Source organism: Haemaphysalis longicornis, unplaced genomic scaffold (genome assembly GCF_048455015.1).
Source record: "Haemaphysalis longicornis isolate Haplotype H1 unplaced genomic scaffold, Haemaphysalis longicornis Haplotype H1 scaffold_7, whole genome shotgun sequence".
Taxonomy (NCBI): domain Eukaryota; kingdom Metazoa; phylum Arthropoda; class Arachnida; order Ixodida; family Ixodidae; genus Haemaphysalis; species Haemaphysalis longicornis.
Window position 1 is genome coordinate 109,045,199 of NW_027526422.1, and position 15,380 is coordinate 109,060,578.

A 15,380-nucleotide genomic window follows, 5' to 3' on the forward strand; every position below is an offset into this window, starting at 1 on the left:
GAGTGTCCGAGTGTGTAAAAAAGCCTGCCTCGGACAGGTCGCAACTTGCCAGAGAATTTCGGCGGCTGCAAACGGATCTTCATGTAGAAACCTGTCCCGGCTGGGCGGACGGCGCAGCATAGATGTTCGCCTCCCGCCCCCTCTCTCTCAGACTCAAAGATCGGCGTTGCTGCCGGCCCCTCGCGAACTGTGGATAAAGTGTTGTGTGTGTATGTAATAATTTAGGGCCGTGTGCAGTAGTATGGAAAAATCCGCGCAGCCGTTACGGCTTTAGTTTATAAAATCATCCTTCAAGTGGATACCTCGCATTCGTTGTTGAGCACGAAGCCATGATGTCGCCCTGTGGAGTCGCGCTGTAACCTTGCCCTAAGGGTATTGCTCCTATATTACTTCGGCTCATCTCTAACCATGCAGTAAACCAGTTAAAGAGACACTGAAGGGAATTTGTCAAGCTCCCGGTTTTGCTGGCACTGCGTAGACTGGCTCAAATTACCACACATTTCATCGTTTATCTGGTTGATAAGGCAGTAATTGTTTTATAAAGCGGGAAAGAAGAAAAAAATTACACCATCTTCCTGTAGGGGAACCTTGAGTAGTATGCGAAGCAGGCATGGGGTCGATTCAAGTGCCCATTAGTTTTCAGTTCGTCGTTTCCGTGAGGTTGAGGTACATAGCTGCCGTAAATTTACCGTTTAGTTTCCATTGTAACTACCACACTTTTCACTTACCGGAACTAGGAAATGGGAAACTGCATTGACCCCATGGCTGTTAAGCATACCACTCAGGGTTCCCCTATGGAAAGAAGGTGTAATTTTCTTGGAGGGGGGTGGCGGGTGTTAGAGTGGAGAGGCACTAAAGAGAGAGAGAGAGAGAGAGAGAGAAAGAAAGAGAGAGAAACGTTGTACGTGGTATGAGTTTGTCTTTATTTAAGCATTATCCTCATCATGTTCAACGTAGGTGACGTCGAACTGTGGTTGGCGTTCGGCTTTGATTATGACCGCCTTATGGTCTGTGCAATTCAGACTCAAGGACTGTTGTAGATGAACCCTAAAGTTGCTGAAGATGAGGTCGATGTACGTTCCCCGGATGGTTGTGGGCTGCTTGTAATCCCGGCCCGCCGAGACTCGCCGACGCACGCCGCTGCCGACGACAATGAAACGTCGAAGGCGCGTGAAGCGTGCTCGTCTCATCCCGGCCCAGGAAGACACTCGCAATACTGTCGCTCCAGGAGCCCTTAAAGGGGAAGCGTACTCGTCTCGTGCCGGCCCAGGAAGACATCGGCAACACTGTCGCTCCAGGAGCCATAGAAGGGAGCGGGCGCTCAGCAAGCCGAGCATGCGCAGTGGGGGTGTGGACGGCGCTACAACAACGACAACAACAAGGGAGGGACATAGCCCCGACCATGAGATACTTCGCATCTAAAACTACCATGTGCGGTCTGTGGCGGCCGCACCAACTACAGGCTGTGACGACAGGAGGAAATGGACCTTGATTGGACGATGTCCAAGGTTAGCATTCAAACAAGTTTCGGTTTCGGTTCTGTAAAAAAAGCATGCTTGACATCCGACGGCATCGTTAGATGGGCATTCCCGATATCACAGAAATCCTCGTACCGCGCTTCTGTCGTGTTGTCTGCTGTAAAATGCCTAAGATAAGCCTCCCAGGACCGCGTGTAATCGTAGCAATCACTAGCCGAGGCCTACGCAGTGGATGACCCCCTCCGCATCATCGCAGACGCTGAAATGCCATGCGCTTTTCCCGCATATTCGGAGCTTGCCTCACTCATGCCTGTATCGTAAAAAGCGTGTTCGCACCAGGCCAAGCGTCTGCTGATTCTGGCCTGTGCCCACTGCGTGGCAACAGCACGCCAACGAGAACTCGCTAGCGCGTCAGTGTCAGTCTGCGCGCGTTCTGCGAACTCGCTCGTGGAGCAGTAAAGGTTACGGCCCAAACATGGTTAACTCAGTTTGGAAAACATCGGCCGCAACTGAAAAAATCAACTTCACAAAAAAAGCATGCACCCGCGGGGATTTGCACTTGCGACTTGCAAAACAATAATCCTAGCAATTCAAACCACTCGGCCACGAGCGAGCGCTGCCGAGGTTGGATATATAAGGTATATAATGTACAACAAGTTTGCACTTTTATATAATTTGACCATTTCAAGTACTTTAGGTGACTATTTGTTGTATAGCGCTCCTGCAGTAAGCGTCTCCCACACTTCCACAATATCTCACGTTCTAGCAATTGCATTTCTTAGATGGAAAAGCATTCGCAGATGTGTGTTCGTGCTGCTGACCTCTGCGATTGTTCACCCAAAGCTAAAAAGGGCTTCCTACCCCCTAGTTTCACGCCGTACGGTAAAAGGTTCAGTTGATTTTATTTCCTTAGTACATATATTGACTTCGCTGACTCTTCTCCCGCCTTCAAGTGGCCTTTGATTTTCCTATTAGCGTACCAGTCAGCGAATTGCCGCATGTGCACTTGTGCAGCGCTTGTATGCAGCGACCCGGACTCGGAGATTCATACTGTGTACGAACTAAAAAAGTAAGAAAAGGCACATTCTTCGATTCACAAACGTATTGTGGCTTAGTTTCCACTGAGCGAGCGAATTGCGACGACCCGTCGCCGGCCGGTGGACTAAACGCTGGGCCGACTGAATCTGTCGGAAGGTCGGCGAGCCATGCAGTGGCGCATCCGATTGCCAGCTCATCTCCTCCTGACTTCAGATGAAAACGCCACAGAAAATGGGCGAGGGTGCAGAGAGGAGTACAGCATACTGGAATTGATTTTTCTACTAAATAAATTCGCGTAAACGTGCTCAGAGTGGCCGAAACAATGGCCTATGGACTCCGGACTACAATTTGCGCTAGTAATCCCGCAATGTTGACAAATCACTTCAGTGTCCCTTTATTTGCCTTGGGCTTTTTAAGGTCAACAACAATGCAGCAACTTTTTTCTGGCCGCTATTTACAATACTACACCACACGATGAAGGCGGCGGAGCATGGTTCAGGTAGGCCTTTCGCCCGGTAACAAGCAGAAAACAATCCTACATCTTGTCGTAAGTGTTTCCTATATTGTCTTAGCGCTGTGGTGTGAGGGTGTACACGGGTTTACTTGGGCATGGGTGGAGAATAGAGAGTCGTGAAAGATTTCGTGCTATTCTAAATTTCGCTCCAGTTTTCACGATATCCTCAGGAGCAAGTAGGTTGCTTCAACACAGGTTGTTTCCACGCATTCTTCCTTTTCTTTTGGTAGGTGGTAGTTCGCATTTTAGGTAGGTTTTTATTCTGCTCGCCGATCGTGCTGCGGCTTATATACGAACTTAATTCCAAGGCCCACATTCCCGATTGTGAAAAACTGTCTTTAGGCCCTTAACAGAATTTTTGAACATGTTAACACCAATACTCGAAATAATTGCGCAAAAAAGGGGAGACACGGAAGAAGTAAAGACGGCAAACACGGCGAACATTCTAACGCGCCGTGTCTATCCGTCTTCACTTCGTCAGTGTTCCACCTGTTCTGCAAAACTTTGCGTGTAATTAAGGTAATTATGGAGTACCAACGAGCCCAGAATGCTACCCTGAACACAAATCGTGCGCTTAATTGCCCTTGTGCTTCAGGCACTGAGAAAATGACGCTGCTACATTATGTGACTGCCTGCTCATTTTATTACCCTCAACAATTAAAATCAGGAGTGGGCATGTTATCCATTTAAGGCTTGGGTTTGGGATACGTGGCTATATATCATTTGAACAAATAGCGCAAGGACGCGGACAAAAGAAGGGAAAGAAGACCGTACAAGCGCTGACTAGCAACTCGGCGTACTTTACCGGGCGTACTTTACTACACCGGGTGTACGCCAGCGTCCTTGCGCTGTTTGTTCAAATGACATATTATTGAGCTTCAAAGTTAATGTCTAGGCTCTCATGAAACCAGGCTTGAATAGAAAACGTGCCCGATATCGGTTCATACAGCGCAACACCCGTAATAGGAATCGGCTTAATCAGGTAACAACTATTGTAAAATCGTACTTTAAGGGTTACACGTGCGGACTACGTAGTCCGTGGGCCAGCTAAGACTCAGAGTAACATTACTTTAGTGTTAAGGCTATATGTACTTTTGGGTAACTATATGTTTGCAAACATCAGCAACGGGCGTTAGTTTAGGCTAGTTGGTTTCCCAAAACTATGGCGTTCTTCAGCAAAAAAAAAAAGAGGGCAGAACGTGCATATGTAGCTGTTGTGCTCGTTAGTATCTTGAATCCTGCCTTCTTTTTGGACTAAACGAATGCGCGTGTCACCGACAATAGAAATACCGCTTCATTCAATAAACTTACGATTTCGGAATTTTTTTTTGTGCAATGAACAACGTAGCTACAAATAATAAATTCAGTGATTTTGTCAGTTCGGAAATTGTTTGTTCAACAGATATAGGACTTCGAAAGCTTTCATTGTTCATGCAGCGAAAACGCTGGTGCCGGGAATCCGTCGCAGTATAAATAGCTCATAATTATCCAAGTATATACGAAGAGGACCACGGAAGCGCTGAGAAAATTTGGCGAAAGATTTCCAGGGTTTGCTTTATATAGGCGGTGCCTTCTTTCATGTCTAACAATCTTTACAGGTACTGATATATTGACGCTTAGCAAGTTGGTCGTAAATACGAACTTCATCATGCTTCAAACTATCGGGCTATGTCTACTGAAATTATGGTAAACAGGGGGGCGGGGGGGGGGGGGGGGAATGACCAACATGACCAACGTCGCTTCCAGGAAACACCCATTGCTTTGGTTGGCGCACAGGTAAAAATATGTAAGAAAAATGCACGGTGCCTACTTTTCATCAACTTTTTTTAATGTTATAAAATTTTGAGCAGATACGTGTTACTGTGCTCAGTTCTCGGTTCAGTCATGAAGCAAACGAGTGCACTGCGGTTCTGAAAAATATAATTACACTAAATGGCAGGATGCATATGATCTGTGACAATATTTCAACCTTAGCAGACCGCACAAAAATAAACTGATTACAAGAGATACTTTCCGAAGAGAAACGCCTAAACTTAATTTATATCTTCGTTATTCAAGAAAGTACAAATATGTCCAAGAGACTTGCTATACCTCCGCAATGCCGCAAAACAAAGCTACCTTTTATTACAGATAAAATCTTCGAAATGCGAGGACCTTCTTTGACGTTCAATTAAAACTCGAGCAAGGAGCATCTAATAATCTAATTCATTCTTGAGTTTTCCCACCAACACGTTTATCGGAATAAAAACCAACTTACGGTCCATCCATCCATGTTTTCAGTGCTGGCGCACTGGCTCTCTTGTTCCCCAGCGATGGGTACAACTGGGGCGAATAAGCCGGCTAAAAATAAGATTGAAAGCTCCTCCATCCTTCTCCAGGTACGTTAAGATTGCTCTTCTGGTCAGAAAGTCTGTCTCACGACGGTAGGCCTGTTTGAAGTGAACCATTATGTTAAAATTTGTGTCAATATGCACAATCAGCAGAAAGGAAGACAATGTGGCGATCTCTGCATGAGTCATTTGACATTTCAAGTCGGCATAAAATGTACGGGCGCTATTGTCATGTTGCATAAATCAACACAATAAAAAATTAAATGAAATCCGCAGAACCTTTCCGAAGTGTTTACGAACGCCGCGAAAAACAATTTGTACAGCCAAACAAATGTGCAAAGGTACTGACTCCCATGTGCATGATTTAGGCAGTTTTAGTGCAGTATTTACCTTAGACCAAAAATGCTAAGAACATATGGACAGATTAGTATATGACTGCCATCGCGGCGTCTTGTTTTCGAGGACTGCGCTAATTTTCTTGATTTATTTTGTTAAACCACAAGGCCCTAGTACGTTTGGTAAAAATGCTTTGAATTGCAGTTCCCCCAAATCACTGAAAACAATAAAAAGAGAGTGCTTATTACGAAAAGGTAAATATACCGGCACGTTCCTACTTTGCTCGCTGCGTAACTATACGCTGATTTTGTTTGGCCTGTGAAGGGTACATTGGTTTAGCCGGATATTTAAACCAGCTGTACAGAAAAGTGAACAGCTGTACAGTACAGCTGTACAGTACAGCTGTACAGTAGGGTGAAGATAAAATGAATGCGGGGATTTTCTAAGCAGCGTGTGTGGTTCTGTCCGTGTGGGCGCACTGTGTTGCAATTTTGTAACTTGTAATTTTGCAAGTCTTTTTTAAATCTCCATAAATGTTCGGGTTAATTTACTCCCGCGCTCCCCAAACTGAACGTCTGTATCAGCACACTCTCTGGTGTTTACAGCTACAATATTTCAGCCTTGTAGTTTGAAGCTTTCTCTCTGTGAACACATTTTTTCGATAAGCCGTATAGGGCTAGGTTGCAGGATTGAAGAAACTTTAGTATAGGTATCAAGCTAAACAATCTCGCCGCTGTGGGAACTGAGCAAGTATTGACACTGAAATTCGACAAATGCTCTATAGCACCGGGCTGTTCTTTTGAAACAATCCATGTCGACACGTGTACGAAGGGGTTGTTCTCTCGTGTCGTCAAGTTCTGGCCATGACATTTATTGCTCCTTCTCCATTCGGAAGCCACACCACACATTTTGATTAGTTGTGCGTTGTCAGCTTACCCTTTATATTGAAGGCCCTCCTTGCGCTCTAATTCCTGCTTGAAGGCTATCAATGTTTACAAGTGCACACATAAAATTGGCTTCATTTCTTCCCAGAAATGACATGTCAAATTCATACGTAGTTGTGAAGTCTTTTGTTTGCCATTACCTGAATTTACTGCACTTTCTCTGCAGCTATACATTCTGTCCTTCCTGGTGTACACGTAGCACAGATAATATTAAAAAGAAGTCGTGTTTTGTTTAACTTGTGCGGATGGACGGGATGTCCCAGTAAATACAATTGCTGGGTAAGAACGCAATTACTATCATATTTTGAGGGCGCTAGATCACAATTTTCTTTTACAAGCCATATCAGTGTTTACGGTCCTCTCATTTACGAATTACGAGTATCATCACTTTTAAAGGCGTTAAAACAATTATAAACTAAGTTCGAATTTTATTTTTTTTCAGAATTTAGTCAACACACCCATCTATTATTCAGAATAGCTGATCACAGGGTGCGCTAGTGAAATAATATTGCAGTACAGCTTTCCGAAAACCAGATACTGGCTCAAACATTTACCTTTGCTTTTTCTGGCTAATTGTGCGCTTGAATAACGTCAGACAAGTTGATTAGCCGCTATTTGATGTTTTTTTAAATTATGGGGCCTTTAAATATATATTTTAAATATACTGGGTGAAGAAAAAGGGCCAAGGTTTACCAACGCTGTTGCAGGTTTCCTTTGATAAATGATTCCTTTTTCTGGGGCCCCGCCATAAAGCGAAATTATCTCACAACGTTATGGTTCTCTGTTGAGTGGTGGCATTCACTGCACAGGGAAAAAAATGCACCGGTTTCACTTTACCCTACATTTTTCCTCAGTTACCCTTAGGTGTCGTTCATTTGACACAAACGCAGTTTTTTACCTTGAAATGTGTATTTTGATGAACAAAAAGAGTGTTACTGTATCTGCCCACTTCGCTGCAAATGCCATCAAAAGACGATTGTCTTCTGCCACCTCTTCCACGTAAATGCCTTCCCTCTATCCCCCGGTTAGTCATTTTGCTCTTGGTCTCGCTTTCAATCTAAGAATAATAATAAACACGCAGGGGGTTTGCTAAACTCAATTCACGCGTTGCACTGTTCGCGTAATTTGTTAGAACATTTTGTTAGTGCTGAGCTTAGAACAGTGCCATAAAATTAGGGCTGGCGCGATGTGTTTTTGTATTTTTCAGTAACGTTCTTGCCACCATATGGAAAGCAAAGAGGACGAAGCTTGTGGGTGGTGGGTAGCTAGAAACAGTACAATGATGGCCGACCGTCGCGGATTTTACTATATATAAGAAAAATCCAGAAACCAAAACTAACTGCGACTAAACTGCAGTCGCAAGAACAATTAGGACACTTTCCCCTAGAAAACAAGTTGCAATATTATACGTGCGTTTACCGAAGCATTGGAAGGTGCGTTCGCCGAAGCATTTGAATGTATATTGTGCATTGATCTAAACTTGCACATCGGAAATTATATTTCGTTGGTATGGCACCATTACACCCGTCAACAATAAACAATGGATTACACGCGCCGGGGCATTGCGTAAATCCGATTGAAAGCTGAAGCGCTTGCAAACCATGCGAATCTAACCGAACCGGTTTTCCACCTATGGTCTGGTGGTCACAGCATGCTACCGCGAAAGGAGCATGTTTTGCGGGTCGGAAGCAGTCTTGTGGGAGTGCTTGGCGAGCGACGTCCAGCTGGCGGGTCACTAAGGCAAAGATTCGACCACATTGGTCCTGCTCCGTGGCGTGTTCGCCAGACGCCTACGTTGTGACAAGCTCAGCTTGTGAAACGTGGCGGCGGTGCTCGGCAAGGTAAGCGACGTTCCACATAGGCGGCAGACAGGTTAATGCAGCAGCGTCCGCTTCTACACGCTGCTCCATCGACGTGCCAACTATCGGCTCTCATTAGCATCATGACGCACTACTTCACTTCACCTCCCCTAGAAGGCAGCACAACCTGAATGTACAAGTTAGAGGAAAGGACATCAGGAGTTTTCGTATAGCTACCCAGGCATGAGTTACAATTTGTTTCTTTCTGTGAAATCGGAGGGTCTGCGACTTGTGCATTTATTTCTAAGACTAGTGGTTTCAGGGTTTTGTTTCTAAGAGACCAAAGTAACAGCTTCATACGGACAATGATACAGATAAGACAGCGAGAGGCACTACCATAGTTCATTGTTTCTGCAAGCGGTGTACCAAGGACCAGCCAAGGATTTCTGCGTGAAGTTGCCTGGCCATACAAATTTTTAAAGGCGTGGTTTTTCCTTGAGTTCCTCCGGTGTGTACCACGTAGAAAACTGTATAAAGATGTTTTTCAAATATTCCTACCGGTTCCCTTCTACCAAACCATAGTCATGATTGAACTGCAATAAATGTTCTAAACCGAGTAAAAAAATGCCGGTGAAGGCACCAGCCAAAAGTTTGGTTTTCCGGCTGGACACTAGAACACTGCCGGTGAAACAACGGTTGCAGGAAAGAGGCATTTTTGTTCCTTGGGGCGTAAATTCTGTGTTTTGCCACAGGCCGGAAACAGTTCAGCACATATTTTTGGATTGTTCGGATGCCGTTTTACATTGGGACATACTTCAAAGAACACTTACAAAGGCATTACCAATCATACCGTTTGGTATACGATTCTTGCCTACCGATAATGAAGACGGTGTCCCTTTGGACAGGTTCATGGTGCTGATGCTGCATATTTTATAGAAGCCCCGTATGGATGCCAGGCAAGCTAACGCAAAAGGGCAGGCTGCAAAGGACTACTTCACTGAGAGTGTGGCCTACATCCGAGACGTGTGCAAACTCGAGGAAGCTGTGCCCAAGTGGATGCACGTATTGGATTATCGTGTAACCATGAGACAGTTTTAATTGAGTGGCACCGGTCACAGTGTATTGGTTGGTGTTATTTCACCTTGTACTGTTTGTAAGCATGCATTTTGTTTTGTTCTATTGTACCAAGCAGGTATCAAGAAAAAAAACTACATGGCTGAGTCGGTAGAGCGTTACACACCTTCCGTTGCGGCCAGAGTGATCGTGGCTCGAAACCTAGCGCTACCTCGGCAATAGAACTTTTTCTGGTGATGTCATTTCCGTGACGGATATGACATCGGTGAGATTTGTGTGCCCCGGCATCAAACACTTTCGTGTTAAAATTTTTGTCCATGTGAACAAGCCTACAAAACGCAGGCATCATGCAGAGAGCCTCCTTAGGCCGATGCCAAGGCAATCCGCCAGATTTTGCGGCAAGGATACGGGAGCCATTCCTTAGCCCTTTCTACGTATTTGTTTCTGTATATCAAATGAGGGCGGCGTTTATGCAGTAAGGGAAACTTTACCAATACACAAAGCGTCAGGAAGAGAAAAGGTATATGTTACCTGGAAGACCTTGAAGAAGACAAAAGGCGATGTTGAGAATTCAGAAAAAAATCTGCTGATAGGCCAAGATAAAGCTTGAAAACAAGCGCCAGCGCTTCAAAGGAGAATCAAAAGCTATCGATTGCACGGCCTGCTATGCCATTGTGTTGATGAGCGGCCGTTGAACTAACCTCAGTGTTTGATATCCGGGTTTCGGCATTCAAATCTTGAGGGCCATTACTGTTGCCGTTCGGTGTGAGATTACATGGCCAGCTGCTATAATAAATTGGCCGTTCTTGCCTGTCCCTTTCCCAAATAACGATTATCCTAAATTGCCTGTCCGAATTATTGTCCACGTTGAAGTGGTACCGTGCAAAAAGGCGAAGGACAGATGAAGAAAGCATACGAGGAGCACTGGCTTGGCGTCTATCTATCCATTTTGCTTCCACCACTGTCACTACTTGATATAGAAGGAACATTCGACTGCCTATGTGTTTCGTAGGAGACAGCGCGCATATTTTTGGATTTCAGTTCAGAACCATTGATTTTGTTCGCATAACAAATTCTTCGTTACATGGCACACACGACGCTTAGCGAGCAGCACTGCGGCACCAATTTCCCGCAGCACCCCCAAACCAATATTTTATTGTAGGTTGCAATGGCGATTTCAAAACTTTATTGTCATGGATGAATAAACGCAGGTGAGTTGAGACAGTGCAGATATTTTATACTTTATTATTAACTTCTTTCATGATATTTCAATTTACAGATGTACGGATCGTATATAGGATTGATGGTTGAGTTGTCGCAGTATTTCAAGAAGAAAGTGTAGCAACATTTGTTTCTCCTTGCTTTGCTCTGCATAAACCCTTGCTCGTACTCCCCATTGCTCCATTTTTGCCACAATTGACATCGAGGCTTTTTTAGGATACCTTGTTTTGAATCCATATTCGGGCTTGCTGCTTGAAGGAAAAAAAAACAAATACAAAAAAGTTTACTCGTCTGTTGAAAACTACAGAACGCTAACTGTAAGATGCATGCACGTATATGAGAAAGTATGTGTTTTGCATAAAATTCCTCAAATTGGGTGGCATTTCTGTTTAATGTGTTTCGCTTATTTTGCAGCAAAATATCCAAAACATAAAGACATCGTCTCCGTTAACTTACCGCCTCGGTTAAGTAGATTTATGTCTACGGTAACCTGCTGCTGGTTTCTGAGAACTGATAATAGACACCGTGGATATCAGAATACGCCTTAAAATCTATATCTCACAAACCGGAAACACACGTGAGTACTTCGCATCATTCATTCGGTAAGATATCATTACACCTTCACAGCTTTTAAAGGAGCCGTTTAAATTTTCTTACATCTACTCCTGCCCACCAACCGAGCCTCTAAACATTCCGACGACCACGCCGCACCGTTTTGTAGACTTCGTGTAGCGGTTCAAAACCTGTGATGAGTGAGGAGGAGCACGGGAAGAATATGGCCAAAGAAATGCTTTAAAGCATTTTAGGAGAATTTTTTTAGAAAACAAGGGAGCGCAGTCTGAATAATACACTGGCGTGCGAATCCACCTTTTGAAACCAGACACCTCACGCGGCAGGAGGAAACTTCGCTCTCCAATGGTAGCCGCCTCGTAGAACTCCTTTTACTTGAAACGCCGACAAATACAGGGTGTAGAGAGAGAGAGAAACAACATTTATTTTTCCAACATGGTTTTGAAGCAACTGAGGCGGAGCCTCTTCACCCCCCTCAGTCGGCGCCCAGAAGCCCTTGGGCTTCGGCGGCGTCTTCGGCCATTTGGACAACCCGGATCTGTACGTCCGGATCAGAGCTGCACAGAACGATCTCCCACTGCTCCTTGGTCTAAATTAATAGCAGCAAAGCCCCTAACGAATTCTTCTTGTGGGGGCATTCCCAAATAATATGGCGCAGGTCTGTCCTGCCCGTGCATAACTAACACTCGCTCGTGTAGAGACCCGGGTAACAATTTCTGTACAGGACCGCATTGGGGAATGTATTTACCTCTAAGATGCACTGTGCTACAGACTGACATTTGTTGAGAGTACAGTGAGGAGGAGAATGCTTAACCCGTTCCAATCTGTAATGATTATTTATGTCTCTGTACGATACCATGCGGTCCCTTCCCATCCCAGCGCCCGAGAAGTGCTTAGATGTTTCCTCGGCGTGATCGGCTCGGTTAGCCAAAACTCGAGCCGCGTCCTGAGCGTTCTCGTTACCGGAAGAGAAGAGTGTGCCGGCGTCCACACAATTTGGACCTGTCTCCGGTCGTTGAAGTCTACAAGAATTCTCATTGCCTCGGAGCAGAGCCGTCCTTTTGCGAAATTCCGAATTGCAGTTTTAGAGTCGGTGACAATAAATTTAGCTATCGTGGAGGCCATCGCCATCGCAATGACCGCCTCTTCTGCCGCATCCGGCGACGACGTCAGTATCGTGCCGCTAGTTACGGAATTGCCGTTGCAATCGATAGCTACCACGGACATGGCATCGCGGGCTGCGTATTCCTCGGCGTCAACGTAGACCACGTTCTCGGAGTTTTTGAATCTCTTTTGTAAGGCTTTCGCTGTTTCGCGACTTTTTCTTTATTGTGTTCGCGATGCATATTCCTCCTTATAGAAGGGACGTGTATGCATTCCCATACTTCACATAAAATCTCGCGTTTGGGGCCCAATTGAGATTCGTACCGAATGCCTAGAGTCATTAAAATATGACGGCCAGTCCAGGTCTTTGTGAGTCTCTCTAGCTGGGCAACTCTCTACGCCTATATTAGTTCCTCCAATGTGTAGTCAACTCCTAACGCCTCAAAACGTTCGTTGGACGTGGTATCTGGTATCCCGAGAGCTTGTTTGTGTGATTTCCTTATCATGGTATTAATTTTGATCTTTTCGTCCACCTTAGTCTCAGGAAAGGTGTCACGTACGCTATGGGACTCAGGACGAACACTTGTACTAGCCTGATAAAATTATCGTCTTTCATTTCAAGATGTCTGCTTGATATCCTGGAAATCAGTCTGGAGGTTTGATGGACGCTTTTTTGCAAAGCTTTAACGGTTTCAGTATTTTGTCGTTTGGGCTGAATTCTGAAGCCGAGAATCGTGATACTCGTCACAACTGGAATAAGATTACCATCAGGGAAAACCTCATTTTAGGGGACTTCCAAGGCACGGTTGCAACGCCTCATCGCGGATTGGTAGAGCAACAACTCGAATTTTTGCGGAGAGAGCGCTAGACCTCTTGGCTTCACTTATGTATCGATTGCGTCGATCGCTGTCTGGAGAATATCCTGAATTCAACCATCACTACCTCCGGTGACCCAGAGCGTGATGTCATCAGCGTAAAGGCTGTGTTTCAAGCCTTCTATCCGATCTAGTATTTCAGGCAGCCCAATCATGGCGACATTAAAAATAAATGGCGACAGGACGGAACCTTGATGTGTTTTCCGCCTACCCAATTCTATGTCCTCTCATCTGACCCCTCTGATAGTTACATGAGCTTTCCGGTCGGAGAGAAAGTCTTTTATGTAATCGTAAGTTCTGCTACCCACTTCCAGTTTTTTAAAGTTTTCTAGGACGGTCTCGTGAGGGATGTTATCGAAGGCCTTCGTTAAGTCCAATCCCAAAATTGCTTCAGTGTCTAAGGACGAGCTCTCGTCTCCGTCTAGGATCTGATGTTTTAGACGTAGCATTATGTCCTGGGTAGACAATTTGAGACTAAAACCTATCATGGTGTGAGGGAAGAGCCCTCTGTCCTCCATGTAGGCGTTCAGTCAATTGAGGATGACGTGGTCCATCAGCTTCCCGACGCACGACGTCAGTGAGATGGGTCTCAAGTTTTCCAATTGAAATTTCTTTCCAGGCTTTGGAATCATGACCACTTGGGCAGTCTTCCATTGCCGTGATCCTACCCCTTTCCCAGCATACATTAATGTTTTTCGTCAAGGCTTCTATAGATCCGTCATCTAGATTTCTTAAACTTTTGTTCGATATACCGTCAGGGCCGGGGGTGGACCTTGTCCGGAGATTGTCCAAAGCTGCCGGAATCTCAGATATCATAAGGGGTCGGTCAAGGTCTGTGTTTTTTTTATCGGTATACCGTTTTAGCGCATTCTTTTGGGTAGATCCAATGTACCTATCTTTAATTTCTTTGAGCAAGTCCTGCTCCATTCCCTGTTACGTGTGAATAATCTTACTCAGGTTGTGTTTCTGGGTAGTTTTACTACTTTTATGGATGGATTAGGTATCTGAGGATGTGCTAAGTTTTAGCGAGCCCTATCTGATGCTGCATGCTGTCGCACTTGCTGTGCCATTTCTGGCGGGTGAGCTGATTCGCGTAGTTCTCAATTTCTTTGTTTAAAACTGCTATTCTTCTGCGCAGGCTACGATTATGTGTCTGCTTACTGAGCCGTCTCTGCAGGCCATTCTTCACTTCCAACATGTGCAGGAGCCTGCTGTCAGCCACTTTAAGTTCGGCTTCCTTGGGGATGGTTTTAGTATCTTTTTCTACGCATTTGTGTATATTCTTGGTCCAAGACTCGATGTCATCAATTTCGCTACTCAAGTTTTCCGCTCTTCTAATATCACAAAAAGAATCCCATTCTGTTATTTTGATATTGTTACCCTTTAGTTTCGTAGGACCGGACTTCACAGTGGTGGCTACAATATAGTGATCGCTTCCCATATTTTCTTAAGTGTTTAGCCAATCAGGATCCGGCATGTCCTTGGCGAGGGTAAGTCGGGAGTGGTGTCGAGGCATACGCTCTTACCCACCCTAGTGGGATGAGCGGGATCGGTTACCAGAGTGAGACGCTGCTGCTGTGCGTCCATCCAGAGGTTTCGCCCTTTGGCGACCTGCCTACTGCACCTCCAGGCTGGGTGAGGCGTGTTAAATTCGCCTACTACGACGAGTGGTTATCGTTTGACTATGTCTAACACCTTAGGGAACAGGGTTCCAAACCTGTGCCTTTTCCTGTGACTACTGTATACGTTTAGAACGAAAACGCTGCCTTCCCTTACCTTTTTGGTCTGAATAATTTCGACGAGAACGTGGTCCACGGTGGCGACTCCAGTTTCGTGTTCCATAACTGGTAAATTTCGTCTTACTAGATTGGTGACGGGCGTCTTATCGTCCGAGGCTTTTCTTAGGTTTTATAACCGGGTAATTTTGCTTGTGCCCTGTCTCCTGCAGCGCTATTACGTCCGGCGCATCTTGCACATTGGTGTCTATGAACTGCCGCAGGTTCCCTCGTTTCCGGCGAAACCAACGGCAGTTCCATTGCCAAATCACGTATTTCTCGTTACTCCGGGCCATTATTCGAGTTTTATTCTTTCTTGTTA

The 15,380-nt window shown here is 45.2% G+C and overlaps 1 long non-coding RNA gene across 1 annotated transcript in view; it reads right to left on the reverse strand.

The window, feature by feature from the left end:
- LOC144144823 (uncharacterized) overlaps positions 1–5,456 on the reverse strand; it is a 55,989-nt gene extending 50,533 nt beyond the window's left edge. The window contains exon 1 of the long non-coding RNA XR_013317343.1: positions 5,288–5,456. This is a non-coding gene — a long non-coding RNA (uncharacterized LOC144144823). The remainder of the gene's footprint in view (positions 1–5,287) is intronic.
- Between the last annotated feature and the right edge of the window lie 9,924 nt (positions 5,457–15,380).